General features: G+C 47.3%; 1 long non-coding RNA gene across 2 annotated transcripts; it reads left to right on the forward strand.

Annotated features, from left to right (window-relative positions):
- Positions 1-1,134: 1,134 nt before the first annotated feature.
- On the forward strand, positions 1,135-10,749 carry LOC135308633 (uncharacterized). 2 transcript variants are annotated; one of them, XR_010369033.1, is made up of 3 exons: positions 1,135-1,756; positions 3,062-4,164; positions 10,211-10,749. It is a non-coding gene; the product is annotated as an uncharacterized LOC135308633 (long non-coding RNA). The 2 variants fall into 2 exon arrangements; XR_010369060.1 differs by lacking the exon at positions 10,211-10,749 and having other exon boundaries at positions 3,062-3,540; positions 4,042-9,480.
- Positions 10,750-14,424: the final 3,675 nt, after the last annotated feature.

Below are 14,424 nucleotides of genomic sequence, written 5' to 3' on the forward strand. Positions count from 1 at the left end.
TGGATAATGTGAGCAAACTTGGAGAAAAAGGCTAAAGGACTGTTCTTGGGAAACTCAAGCCAAGCACATTTTGTTCTCAATCCTAAAATTTAAGGCTACTAATTACTTTGGTGTTTCCCTTTTAGACATCCATGTAGATTATTGGTTGAAAATTTATATTCACCACCTCTTGTCAAAACACTTCTTTAACTGATTTTAGTTCAGCAGCCAAAATTGAAGGCACACAGATCTCCAGTTATTTTTGGAAACTATTTTACATAAAGATCAAAAACTTCCCACCATTCTCCCCACACTTTTTTTTTTTTTCCCCAAAGCAGGTGTGGTGAATTCTCTCCTAACACAATATTTTTCAGTGTCTTTAATGCTTGATATTACCCAAGAAACTTGGTAAAGGAGCTCATGGCACAGTGCTTTGTGCATGCACCTTCTGGGCTACTTGGATTTGAGGCTGTGCCACACCAACACCTTCCAGAGAGAGAGCTGGGGTTCAGACCCCCAGTTCAGATGTTTTTAGTGCTGAAATAACTGCAAAGAGTAGCAGCTATATTTTGTTATCCACACAAGGAACAGCAAAAAGTGGTTCCTCAGGCTCTGTCCCTGAATGCTGCTGGCATCACCCAGTTATGAACTCCATCAGCACCCTGCTAAGCCACATTCCTGGCATGTGGAACACAGGAACACATCCAGTTACTGCTATTTCCTCCAATATTATCCAGCCTCTTGACAAGGTAATCCATCAGGAGAGTGGAAGCAGATCATTTTTTTGGGAGCACACTGCATTCCTGTATTTGGTTTCCTTTCTGGTTAAGCTCACTTGCTGCTCCCATTGTATTGCTGCCTGTAATTTGATTTTTCCATCTTTAATCGCATTGTGCACAACTAACTCTTGCATAAAAGGCTTCAACAACAGCAATATATAGTCAAATGCACATAATTGCTTCCACAAAAGGCAAAGAAATCACACCAAGGAACATAAACCTCAGCTGCAGTGTACTGCAGTTGGAGCTAGATTGTGTCCTATGGCTGATAATGTATTTCAGTTATAATCATTATGAGGCTACTAAATAAGAGAGCAATTATTGTTCTAACAAGGCCTGCATTAGGAATCTGGACAGAGGTGATACAGACAGTCTGGAATGGCTGGAAGTGGCAGGGGAAAGCAGGAGAGGGAAGGGATGAAGGCACAGGTATAATAAATACATTTGCAGCCTTTCCCAGGACCTGGCTTTAATTAGGAAGAAGAGCAGCCTGCCATTAGCAATGCATGCTCCATTCTGCTGGCTTTCTGATGAGTGCTGTGCTTTCCCAAGCCTTTAATGTGGGGAGAAAACAAATATCAACAGCTCCAGAAGAGCCACTGCTGTGGCCAGCATGACCTGGGCTCTGCCCTCCAGCCCTGGCCTGCCTCAGCTGATGGCACCTGGCCAAGGGTAGGAAATGAGCTCTGGGTGTATGGGACAGGCCAGCTCAGAGCCATTTCAGTGTGGGTGCATCCAGGGAGCTCCGAGGAGGAAATTCCCCCATTAGAGAATTTTATTTATTGCTTTTATTGCTTCTGCTCAGGGCAGGAGCAGAAAGTTTGGCATAAGGTAGGAGAGAAATCCTCTCTCTGTGTTAGGGCAGCGACAAAGCTCTCCAGCAAGCAGGGGCTGCTCTTGGGATGCCTTCAAGTCAAGAGAAGTCTCCGTGCCACTGGCATGTGGGGACAATGGCAGTGACACCTGAGATTGCATGGAATTCATCATCAGGCACGTGGGTAAGGCTGGAAATGGACAGAAGAGCAGGCCCAGAGGGGTTTTTGGAGAGGGATGGAGAGATGGCCTCTGCCTCGACTGCAGGACCCAGCAGCCCCTGAGGCCAAGGCCTGGCACAGGATGAGCCCACAGTGACCACGCCAGGGCCAGAGGGAGGCTGGCAGTGACACAGCCAGGCCTTGGCTACCTCCACCAGGTGCAGGATGCACATCTCAGGCCATCCCAAGGGCTGTCCCAAGGCTTGGTCCTGCCAGCTGCCCAGGCCTGGTGGACACGGGATTGTGGCTGGGATGAATGAAGGCTCCGTGCTGGAAACTGAGGGCAGCAGAGCATGGACCACTTGTGGTTCCTGACCTCAGTGATGCCTCTCTGCTGGATGGTCCTGCCTCTCCCCCATTCCCAGGCCAGTGGCTCCTGTGCCAGTAGTGAAACCCACATCCTGAAGGCAGCCTTGCAGCTGCACTGGGGGGAAAGCTCTCCTGTTCTCTGGGTGACAGCTGGCACACCAAGATATCCATGCAAGTGTCAAACACTCCCCCTCCGGCCTTTATTTCACATGTAGGAGTTCTAGCTTGCCTTCACACTGCTTGGGAAAGGGAAAGGGAAGGTTCAGAGGATGGAAGGCCAAAGATGCAGTGCAGAGGACACTCTGCAGAGCTTTGGGATGCCCTTAAAGCCCTGCGGTGTCTCACTTTCCCCACAGAGTGACCCAGAGCTCAGCATCCCCCTTGCCAGTGATCTTAGTCCAGATTTGCCATTTGTGGAGCTGCTGGAGAGGAGATGAAGGGTTCCACATCAGTGCAGAGTAAATTGTTATCAAACGAGAACTAATGAACGATCACACAAATCCCAAACTGGAGCAATTAGCCACTCTGCTGCTGCCAGAGGGTGTTATCCCTGCTGCCACAGTTGCCTTAGGTGGCTGATGTTTAAATTACTCTTTCGTCATTGCTTCAAGACGTTGTCTTGGGAGTCAATCAAGCTTTTTTCTTTCCAAGTATGCTTAAGTGCTCATTTACACCCAAGAGTTGCTCTCCAGCTGCAGCTCGGGTGGGGCTGACCTCTCACTCTGGATACAGTTTAATCCTGCTGAAAAATTTCATTTTCTTCAAGGGAGGATAAATTCTGAGTGGTAATAAAGCACCTTTGCACACACACAGCTGCATGAGGAACTACCAGAGCAGGGGCCACAGCACACATTGAGTCCAAGGTGCAGCCACTGGCTTTGTTTGTGCAGGAAAATCTGCTTCATTTGCTGCAGCAAAGCCCACAGCAAAACAAAACAGTGGCTACCATGATTTCCACAGGTACCCTGGCCACGTGCTGTGACAGGACTCAGAATCTCTGAGCTGGTTGTTATCCCCTGGTGTGAGGAAGAAGGAAACTGAGGCAGGACAGGCAAAGAAGTCTCCAAAGTCCCTCAGGAAGCAGCAACAGGGTCCCTGGAGCTGTACAATGAGTTGAAGTCACACAGCTGCAGACAGTGGCTGCTTCAAAATACCAACAGCCACCAGGCAAGGACCCAGCTTTGGCAGAAGATAGGCTTGGAGAAGTCCAGGCTTGAAAAAAAGCAATTCCTATGAGTCCTGAATTCTCCCATTTTCATCAGCTTTTTTTCAGGTGTGGGTGTGGGGATTTCTACACCCAGACAAGCTTAGCCCCAAGGTCTGAGGTGGGGCAGACACCCAGAAGCACAAATCACAGTCACTGATGCTGGCAGCTCTGGGCCTTTTGCCTGAATATTTGTATTTCACTCACTTTGGATGTACAAGATCTCATGGGCCAAGTAAGTGTGACAAAAGAGGCGCAGAAAACTGGGGTTTTTCATCACAAACCCAGTAAATGGCAGCTGCAGGGCAGAAAAATCTTCACTCCTGCATCCCTCTCAAAGGAACATCTCATAAACATCTTTATGGCTCCTCTAATTATTTTGCTTGCCTGTAATTAATGCCCTTTTGCTCCCTGCAAGCTGGGTTAGATGGCTCTTACCACCCACAGCAATGTGCCTGTGGCTCCTAAGGCTCTGCAGAGCCCCTGCCCTGGCTGGGATTTGGTCTTTGAGCAAACCCAGGAGGGCTGGGGATCTCAGCCATGAGCAAATGGTAACAAGCTCCCTTCAGCCTGATATTTCTTGATTGACTGCACCTTTTTAAGCACCTACCTCAGTCTGTCATCAGTGGTGTGAGTGCTGGGAGCTGACCATACTCAGAGGGGGAGATGAGGCAGAATTTGGCAGAGAACTGCTGGAGCTGTAGCCAACCCTGACATGTTTTCCCTTCCCTTATAGAGAGTTCAGTTGGGCACATCCAGCTGTTTGTATTTCACTGGCACAAAAAAGTGACTTTGTCACCATGGAGACAGCGATGATTTGCGTCTTAATTAAGCAATGACAGATGCCCTACTGATAAAGGTAATCTTCAGCTTTGGATACCCATCAGCTTCCAGTTCCAGCATTCCCATTTATTACCAGGTGCTTCTGAAATCAAAATTTTACCAGGTGATTAATACTTTTGCTGTGTTTATATTCTGATGGGAACAAGTATTTCTCACTGGTGAGATGGTCAAATACTTTGGGATAGAGCAGAGTAGGACTGGCAGGGCAGGGGCCTGTTCTGTATATCATAAACCCTGTTCTGTATATCATAAACCCTGTTCTGTATATCATAAACTCTGTTCTGTATATCATAAACCCCCCTTGCCCAAAGAAGGGGGATTCAGGGAGGCCCAAACTGATCAGCAAGAGAATGGCCATGGAAATATGCATGACAGTGCACCACCAAGCTCCTCCAAATGGCTTCAAAGGCTGGAGAGTTGGGCACTCACAGGGCAGGCAATGTCCATAATGGATTTCCAGCCCTGGCAGCTTTCTTTCCTATTGCTGGATGCTGAAATTTCATTTTCACCTCCTCTGTGCTGAAGGGACATTGCTGCTGTGCACATGGTATAAAACAGTGCCAGGAGCAAGGGTGTAAGGAGCTGATCAGGTCAGTGGGCAGTGGAAGGAGCAGAGCAACCCCAGAGAAACTGCCATCAGATCCCACTGATTGGGAGTGCCTGAGGCGTGAGGCTGGAAAAGCCAGCTGAGCTGGAAGAAACATGATCCCAACCTGCTTTTGTTCAATGACCACAGACTGGTTCCAGAGAGCACGTGGTCCAGGGGCAGATCAGATCCTCAGAAATGAGGCTGGTGGAGCATCTCCTCCTGGTGTAGAGCATAAACTAAACACTTAGGGACACACAAACCCTCACAACAGGAGGAAACTGAGTCACAGGGAGGGCAGAGGTGGGTTCCTGTCCTTTAGTTGAGAATTAACTTTTCCTCAAGAGGTGTACAGTGGAGCACCAGAGCTTTCAGAGCCCTTTGGGTTTTATCCCATTGCTTGTTTGCTGGCTCTAGAGAAGGAGTGAGCTTAAATCCAAGCCCATCACACTTCAGTGGGCTTCATTCACATTTCTTTCACAAACACAAGGGCTTTTTGCCATGTGAATTTGCTGGCACTTGGCGTGATCTCAGCACACGTTGCCACTCTCTCTTTGGCAAAGGTCTGCAGTGCATCTTTCTCCTCTGGCCACCCATTTTCATTTAGCCCAACCCAGACAAAATTACTTATCTTTACAACTTCTTCTCACCTGCAGAAGCCTGACCAAAAAGCCTCAGGAGGAATGGTGAAAATGAGGATAGGCAGGTGGAGACTGACAACTGTGCAGGTTATAGGAAAGCCATACAGGTCAAAAATTGCTTAAGGAATTTCAATCCAAATGGTTATTCCTTTGCAGGCATATTTTGGGAATACTGAATGCAGTGTTCTGTCCTACAAAAGATGGTACTCCTACATCAGAGGCATGGATTAAGCCAAGCAGATAACAGAGGTGGGGAAGGATGAAAGTGCAGCTGATGACAGGAAATGGAGCTGCTTCACTGTGGTGATATCTCGGCAGAAAGCAGTGAGGGCATTTCTCCTTCTGCCATGTAAAACCAGAGTTAGCAGTCAGGTCAGGTTCCTCCCAGGAGGATTGTTTAGCCTCCTGTTCTCCTTTGAGCTCTGTGGCATGCTGAGCATCTCCCACGCTTGAAGGGCAGGAGACCCCCGCCTGAGAACACCAAAAAGTTAATTGGAAAGAGCAGCCATGAAAAAGGCCTGACCTTTTCCTGAATCACAGCCCAGTGCTGAGCAACAGAGGTCATCCAATTAATGGGGAAAAGGATGCTGGAAGAAAACTTTCAGCCTTGAAGGAGTGATGTTGTCAGCAGGGCCCCGTCACGGCGCGCTCGCTGTCCAGGCAAGATCCCTTCTCAAAAAGAAATCAGAGGTTCCAGCCCTCGGATGTGGAGGGTTGTCACCAACAAGGACGTGGTTCTGTGAGCTCCAGCAGCATTGCTAGAGGTTGGCCATGGTCCCAAAACCCTGCTAAAATCATGCTCCTGGCTCTGGAGGTTTTTGCTGTTGGTAAAGCTGAACTCGGTTCCAAGGGAAGCAGCCAGGTAAGAAGAAGATTTCAGATTTGGCTGATTCTCCATGCTTTGAGATTTCAGATTCTCCATGCTAACAGAAAGAGAGGAGACTGCTTCTGTATCCCATTCTCTTCTCATGTCTAAACCCTAGTAGGTTTCCTGCTCTCCAGGGACTCCATTAAATTTAAAAAGAAACTCCTCCCTTGGCACTTTTTATGGCATTCCCTGGGTTATTCTCCAGGCTCCAGCAGACTGAATGCACAGGATTCCTTCAAGCTGGTCCAATGGACCACGTCACCAGCTCATATCCACTGGGATGTCTCTCATTTCACTGGCTGACAAAGATGTTCCTCTTTTTTCTGATGAAGGAAAGCAATCACTGCTCAGTGCCACAGGTCATTAGCCAAAAGTGTCACTGCCTTATGCAAATAAACTCCCCTCCTTTGGGCTTCAAACCACTGGGAAATCATGTCATTTGGAACAAGGTAGATTATTCAGGTGCATATTAAAAGCAGGTGAATTGGGACTCTGATCTTTCCTCCACACTGACTTTCTGCATAGAACATAAACACTTAGAACCAGCCTGATTCCCAGGCCTGGGCTTGTCTGTCTGTGGGTGTGATGAGATCTCTGGTACCCAGGTCATTCTCCACACTGTACTCATCAGACAGACTTAAAAAGTCATGAGAAGTGCAAGGGAGAGAAACAGTTCAACTTTTTCACCTTCTACAACCCCATTAAAGTGTCAAAAACAAGGCTAATACAAGGAAATCAGTCAGGGTGGATCTAATTGCATGTTCTCTGGATCAGAACAGACTTCTGTTTAGTCAGAGGTTCAAAAGAAAGCAGCCAGAGAAACTATAAACTCAAAATAATGAAAAGAGTTGTTAACTTTAAAGTGATTTCCCACCAGCCATTACCAGCCACTCCAGAAAATATGAACTCTGGTGTAAAAACCCTCCAAAACTCATTGGTGCTGACTGACAGCACTCAAGAGGAACACCAGGAAAAGGGTGTAAAAAAAGAAGTATTTGATTAACTAAGAGATGGAAGCAAATGAGGTAAATGGACAGGCAGCAGCTGTTCAGGGGGCTGTGGAAAAACCAAACAGCTGGAATTTCAGATCACAGAAAAATCATTGAAAGAATACTTCTTGGAGTGCTTTCTCCAAAGAGGTCTGCTATTCTCTTACCTATTGTATTTAATGTGGTCATAAAGAGTAAAACTAATACATGTATAACTAAAAATCAAGCAGGGATTACCAGAGCAGTACATCAGAGACATGTCACATTTACTACAGCACCTGCTTAGCAAGCTTAAAATCAATTTTAAAAAATGTAATTTTCACATATCTTAAATAAGTCATTGATCACAGCTATTTGCTTTCTGAAGAAATACAAGCAGGTGTTACCAAGAGGTTTACTCCCTTTGGCAGGGGTTTTACTTGTTTCTCTAACAGCAGCATATGAGCCCTGTGTGAGGAAGGCACGGGGGATCCTCTCTTCCATTTTAAGGCAGGAGAGATATTTGCAAATAAATGCTGTAATTAAAACTGACATCTTTTTGCTTGACTGCTAACAGTGACCACAAGGATGAAAATGACACCAGTCCCACCAGGGGCAGGGACAGCTCTCGTTGTAGCAGATTAGGGAGAGCATTAAGGAGAGATGAAGTGGCTTGTGAGGTCTTTCCCAGGGATGCTGGATGGTTCCTGTGGTCCACAATGCCATTCCCAGCATGATGACTGGCACTGGTGGAGAGGAGAGCTGCCAGCTCTCAGGGGAGCTTTGTTTGCAAATATTCTCCATGCCTGAGGGGCAGAGAGAAAAACTCTCAGCAAAGGCAGAGAGGGGTGGTGTGACAGTGAGAGGGTGGTGAGGACAGCTGGCTGGTTTAAAGGTTTAAAGGACAGCTGGCTGGTTTAAAGGGACAAACAAATCAGCAATTCAAATACTGCTGGCACAGAAACTCCATTACCAAACACTCTGCACCCTCTGTGTTCACTGCAGACCTGGGCACAGGGCAAGCACAGAAAAGTCAGAGGCTGCAGATAGGTGACACCCAGAATTTCCAGGAGCGCCTCTGGGCACTCACCTTCCTTCACAGCTTCCCAAGGGCTGCATAAACTTCACCCAGACCGGGTTCCTGGGGCCAAGGGGGTGACAGGGCACAGCAGAGGAGTCCTGTGGAAACCTGGGGGCTCTGGAGATGGGGGAACCCCAGAGAAGGTGACACCAAGATGTGATGGGTGCTGAGGGTGCCTGGGACATTCAATTTTACTATCCACCAGTGTACTCTCCCCTCTGGGAGGAGTTCTGCCAGGAGGGGCAAGGTGGGGCCCTCAGGTGACCCTGTGTGTGGCCCTGGTGTCCAGGAGCATCCCCAGCATCCTGCCTAGAGCTCCTCTCCTTCTCCAAACACGGAGCCTGAGACTCTGCCCTTGGCAGCCACATTGCTGCTCATTTCTGGAGGAATTTAAAAAAAAAAACTATGTGGCAATTTCACAACCCTGTGACACCAATCAGGACCCATAAGCAGCTTCCTGAAACATCACCCTTGGTAGCTATGCTGTGTCTTGCTGGCAATTAGATGCCAATGATTAATAAGGTGTGGCTGATTCGGTGTCTCTGACTTTGTGGTTTTGTTTTGTTTTTTTTCTCTTCTCCTCTTGTTGCCTCTTGAAGTGTAAATTTAGCTAATTTATTCTGGCCAGCACAGCAGCATAAGAGCTTGGGTGTAACTTCCATTTTTTCCTGAAAGGAGGCTCAGGTGGCTCGAATCCAACACCACCTATTAAACAACCAGGTCCTTCTGCTTCAACTTCTGCTTGAGCTTTGTGAGTGCCACCTATCACTTGGTATGCAATTGTGTGCTCTTCCTTTTGTCTGAAATGAAACATAGAGTTTAAATCCTATTTGCATACAGCCAGCTCTATGAATGGCACCCTAGAAACTGGTGTGGGCCACTCCATGAGTAAAACAACAGGAATGCAGTCAGCACCAGCCCACAGCTTGTAAAAATCACATTTCATTATCTCTAAAAAATTAGCTAAAAGTGCCTTAAAATACACACTCAGCAGAGGGCTGATCAAAACAACTTAATTAGAGACATGAGGCTATTTACACTGACTTTTGCTTATTTTAATTTAGCCTTAATTTTCATGTTCGAGAGTAACCAAGCTAAACAAAACTCACGTGGCTTCATGGAAAGTCATGTCATGAACAAAAGCAGCTCTCACCCTGTGCAGGAAAAGGAGACGGGTGGTACATGGCAATCCAGGCTGATCCAGAAATGCCACGGGTGTGTGGGCACCCCAGGTGGAGCAGTGCCTGATTCTTGCTCCAGCACGGGGATCTCCTGTCCATGCCCCTCCTAGAGCTGCTCAGAGCAGGTCCCAGACCCCCAGAGACATCCCATGGTGTCCCTGCTCCCTGTCCCCTCCCTGTCCCCTAAAGGGACAACCAAGCCCCCCAGTGGAGCCATGAGGAGTCCAGCACCCTGCCCAGGCCTCAGGTGAGATTCAGGCTTGGACTTGACCTAATTCCTTGTGGAAGCACATTCTGCAGCCTCCCAAAATGCCTGTGCTTTACTTCTGATGGTGTTGGCTGAGAAATGGCTTTACACTGTAGAAAAACATTTTCATCCCTCTGCACCCGACTTCTCCTCCTCTACCAGCAGGTTCCTCTGTTGTTTGGAAAGGATGCAAAACACAGAAATACAGACAGGGATATGGCATCTGGAAAAGGGGAAAACACAGAATGAAGGGTCCAGAATGATTTAAAAGTTCCAGAAAGGTGCAAAACTTCCAGAAATATTTTAAAATGTCACTGGTCAGTTTGACAGAGCCACAGTGTGAAGCTCCACTCAGCAGCAGCACACACCTGTGGGGTATCCCTCTGCTTTCCTTGCCTGTGCAGCACCAGGCTGGCACCTCTGGGGATCACAGCCATAGAGATTTTCATTTTAAAAAATAAAATTTAATTGTTTTTTTCTTTTCTGGCAGAGATATTAGACACTGCAGCACTGGACTGAGTGTCTGGGTAACAAGGCAGGCATCAGAGTGCAATGGAAGATGAGAAGTGCAGAGTCTCCTGAGAACCTGGTTGAACCTACAGTCTGCATCCCACCCATCCTCACCATGCAGCTCTGAGAGAACTCAGGATGACAGAAAAAACTTGAAAACCACAGAGGTTTTCTTCAGCCTGCAGGAAAAAAAAGTAGAGGAAAAGATGGGTCAAGGACTATTCCCCTCAGTGACCAATTCTCTCCAGATAAATTCAATATGAACAAATTTATGTTGCTGGTTTGGAAAGAAGAAAGAGAAGGAAATGAGCTGGCCAGGATCCAGCTATCAGAGCACGGACAGCAGGGTGTCCAAAGCCCTAGACACCCAAACAAGATGGACAGCCTGGTCCTGTTTGAATACTACAGCTTTAAACTCCTTGACCTTTTTTAAAGAATGGCCAAAATACGAGAACTGAAACTGGCTAAGGGCCAAATCTCCCATTTCCTGTGGCAGTTAATGTTTTGTCCTAGCAGAACCAGCAGTCCCTTCCTTCCTTCCTTCCTTCCTTCCTTCCTTCCTTCCTTCCTTCCTTCCTTCCTTCCTTCCTTCCTTCCTTCCTTCCTTCCTTCCTTCCTTCCTTCCTTCCTTCCTTCCTTCCTTCCTTCCTTCCTTCCTTCCTTCCTTCCTTCCTTCCTTCCTTCCTTCCCTCCTTCCCTCCTTCCCTCCTTCCCTCCTTCCCTCCTTCCCTCCTTCCCTCCTTCCCTCCTTCCCTCCTTCCCTCCTTCCCTCCCTCCCTCCCTCCCTCCCTCCCTCCCTCCCTCCCTCCCTCCCTCCCTCCCTCCCTCCCTCCCTCCCTCCTCCCTCCTTCCCTCCTTCCTTCCTTCCTTCCTTCCTTCCTTCCTTCCTTCCTTCCTTCCTTCCTTCCTTCCTTCCTTCCTTCCTTCCTTCCTTCCTTCCTTCCTTCCTTCCTTCCTTCCTTCCTTCCTTCCTTCCTTCCTTCCTTCCTTCCTTCCTTCCTTCCTTCCTTCCTTCCTTCCTTCCTTCCTTCCTTCCTTCCTTCCTTCCTTCCTTCCTTCCTTCCCTCCTTCCCTCCTTCCCTCCTTCCCTCCTTCCCTCCTTCCCTCCTTCCCTCCTTCCCTCCTTCCCTCCTTCCCTCCTTCCCTCCTTCCCTCCTTCCTTCCTTCCTTCCTTCCTTCCTTCCTTCCTTCCTTCCTTCCTTCCTTCCTTCCTTCCTTCCTTCCTTCCTTCCTTCCTTCCTTCCTTCCTTCCTTCCTTCCTTCCTTCCTTCCTTCCTTCCTTCCTTCCTTCCTTCCTTCCTTCCTTCCTCCCTCCCTCCCTCCCTCCCTTCCTCCCTTCCTCCCTCCAGGGCAGACAGGAAAACCTGCATCTACAGAACACAATAAATATGACTGAGAGAATTTCAGGCTGATCTAAAGAACGAAAGGAAGGCAGGAATGCAATGCTACATGAGCATGAACCTGGCACAAGTGAGCAGTGAGGGACTAATAAAGTGGAGACTGGAAACAAAGTCTTATTAGATGGGCAACTTGGAGCTAGAAAAAGTCTTTGTCAATGAAATAAAGAGGCCTCGTTTCTTGCTTCAAGTGTTACCTATAAAAGGTTGCACCTATACTGCCTCTGGTTCTGTTACCAAGTCCATGTGTTCTTTCATTTTTTTATTCCTGCCGCCCCCATTCCATAATTTTCTTGCTTCTAAGAATGAAAAATATATGTAATCAATTTCTGAATTTCTCTTGCCTTTTACTCTCAACAGACTTTACCAGAAATATGAAAGAAAGTAGCAAAAAGAAGGGTTTGAAGCAATTATTTTAAGAATTTCTTCTGTTCAGGGTGTGATTAACACTTGGCAATCAAACCAGCAGGGATTGCAAAGACCTGACTGCATGACCTGCCAGTGGAAGGAAAATGCAAGCACCATAAAAGTTTATTGGAAACACTTCCAGCTTTCCCAGGGTGGGCAGCTGCCTCTCCCTGCCCCTTGCACCCCATATCCCGTTCCCAGGAGGGTGAGAAGGAGCTGGCCAGGGTCTGGAGTGATCAGAGGCTGCTTTTGTGGGGCTCTCTGCAGTCACCCCACTGGCCCACGAGGACATCTCCCCACGAGGCTCCTTGGCCAGCCTGGCAACAGGGACCTGAGTCAAAATGCTCTTCCTGTCTCCTGCTCCTCCCTCACCCTTTCCTGTGGATTCCTCCTGCTGTGGAACAACTCCTGCTGGTGCTGTGTGCACCTGGATTGGCCCTTCACCTGTCTCAGGCTGGAAATGGGAGTGTTCTGTCCCCATCTGTCACAGGTGGGACAGTTGTCCCTGTTCTTTGGGCAGTTTTCTTTATCTCTCCCACAGCCAATCCTCCCTCCAGAACTCTGCTGTCCTTGGCCACTGAGTGTCCCTGCAGGGCTGATCAAATTCCAGCATCCCATGGGGAGATGCTCCGCCCAGGGGAGGAGCCAAGCATTCCTACCTGGATACAATCTGAGCCTGGAACAGCACAGCAGCCTTTGCCCACTGCATTCCCAGAGGAGCAGCTTTCTCCTGCCCTGCATTCCCAGAGGAAGAGCAGGCCCATCTCCAGCAGCCCTGGAGCTTCAGAGGAAAACTGCAGCCTTGTGCAGGATCCCTGCTCCAGCAGAAGCACAGCTGGCACTGCAGGAGGGCTGAGCCCCCATGGGATGGGGCTGTGCCACCACCCTGACACACAGGGCTCAGCTCCTGCTCTGACTCTGGCTGTGGTGTTCTGTATTACTGCATTGGGGGTTTTTTTTGTTGTTGTTGTTTGGGGGGTTTTTTGGGTTTTTTTGTTTCTTTTGGTTTGGGTTTTTTTTGGTTTGTCTTTTTTTAATTTTATTTTCTTCCCTAATAAAGAACTGCTGTTCCTACTTCCATATCTTTGCCTGAGAGCCCCTTAATTTCAAAATTATAACAATTTGGAGGGAAGGTTATACATTTTCCATTTCAGGGGAGGCTCCTGCCTTCCTTAGCAGACACCTGTCTTTTCAAACCAGGGCAGGCTTTGAGCTTTAGGCACACCCTGAGCTGCTGTGCTCCCCTGTGCCTTTGGGGCTGTGCTGTAACACCCCATTGACCATCCAGGCCCAGACATCTCCCAACTTCTTTTGCAAATGCCTCCTACACACTTCCTTATCACTTTAATGGTGTCACAGTTATTTAATTTAGCTCCTTGGAGTTTCATTTTCATTTTAATTTCCCCAAGGTTCTCTTACTTATTTCTTCTTTTTCTCTGTCTCTATTTCAATGTCTGCTCTCAGCTCTAACTGAGGTTCTTTCTGGGCCAAGCCAAGATGTGTAGCTGGAGAACATTGGTCTAAATCTGCTTTTTAAATTCTGCAATTAAAGATATTGCATTATTTGAAGCAACTTTCTGGAGATTTCTTGATGGCAGAGGTTAAGGCATGAACAGCCTTAACATGAATGTTGTTTAGCCACAGACTCCAGGTTCATGAGTGGTCACAGGCATGTCTGTGTAGCCATTTGTGTTAAGTTTTACAAGTCCCCAGCTGCTCACCCTTGGCTGATTTTGCTGTGACAAAGCCTGGAGGAAAATGAACAAGGGGTTATGACCCAAAATATGTCGTCAATGACTCAGACAAGAAGTTTCTCCTCAGTACCACAGGGCAAACTCCAGAAAGCTTGGTGGATCTGAGACATTTTCTCCCTGGAAATTATTAAGCCCTAGAGAACCAAGATAATGCTAAAGCAAAACATGATCTGTTATCTTTGAAGCGTTGTTTCTAATTTAATTTTAATGATGCTTATGAGAAATATGACGTCTGTCTCTGCTTTATAATTGCTGTATATTCTATCTCCAGGGCTCTAATGTCATTTTACAGGGGTCTTGTTGATTTCCTGTTGTGTATATCACAATGCAGCTTCAGACTGTTTGGTAGATTTGCTGGAAATTGCAAATTATAACTTCCCTCCTCCGACATGGGTTATGTGGCAAACATGAGTTTATTAGCTCTGTCATAAAAGGCAACATTTTTTCTGCTGTAGCTGAGGCTGAATTATGGATCTGAAAATGTTAGGTCTCTTATGAAAGTGTATAAAGAAATGTTATACCAATAAGATATCCAAAATTAATGGAAAAAATGGAACTCTTGAGAGGTTCTGACTTTTTCGCATTCATTGTCCCAGCAGTCACTTTATCTGTACTCAATTTGAGATTGCAAGATT

The sequence above is a fragment of the Passer domesticus genome, chromosome 1, assembly GCF_036417665.1.
Source record: "Passer domesticus isolate bPasDom1 chromosome 1, bPasDom1.hap1, whole genome shotgun sequence".
Lineage (NCBI taxonomy): Eukaryota > Metazoa > Chordata > Aves > Passeriformes > Passeridae > Passer > Passer domesticus.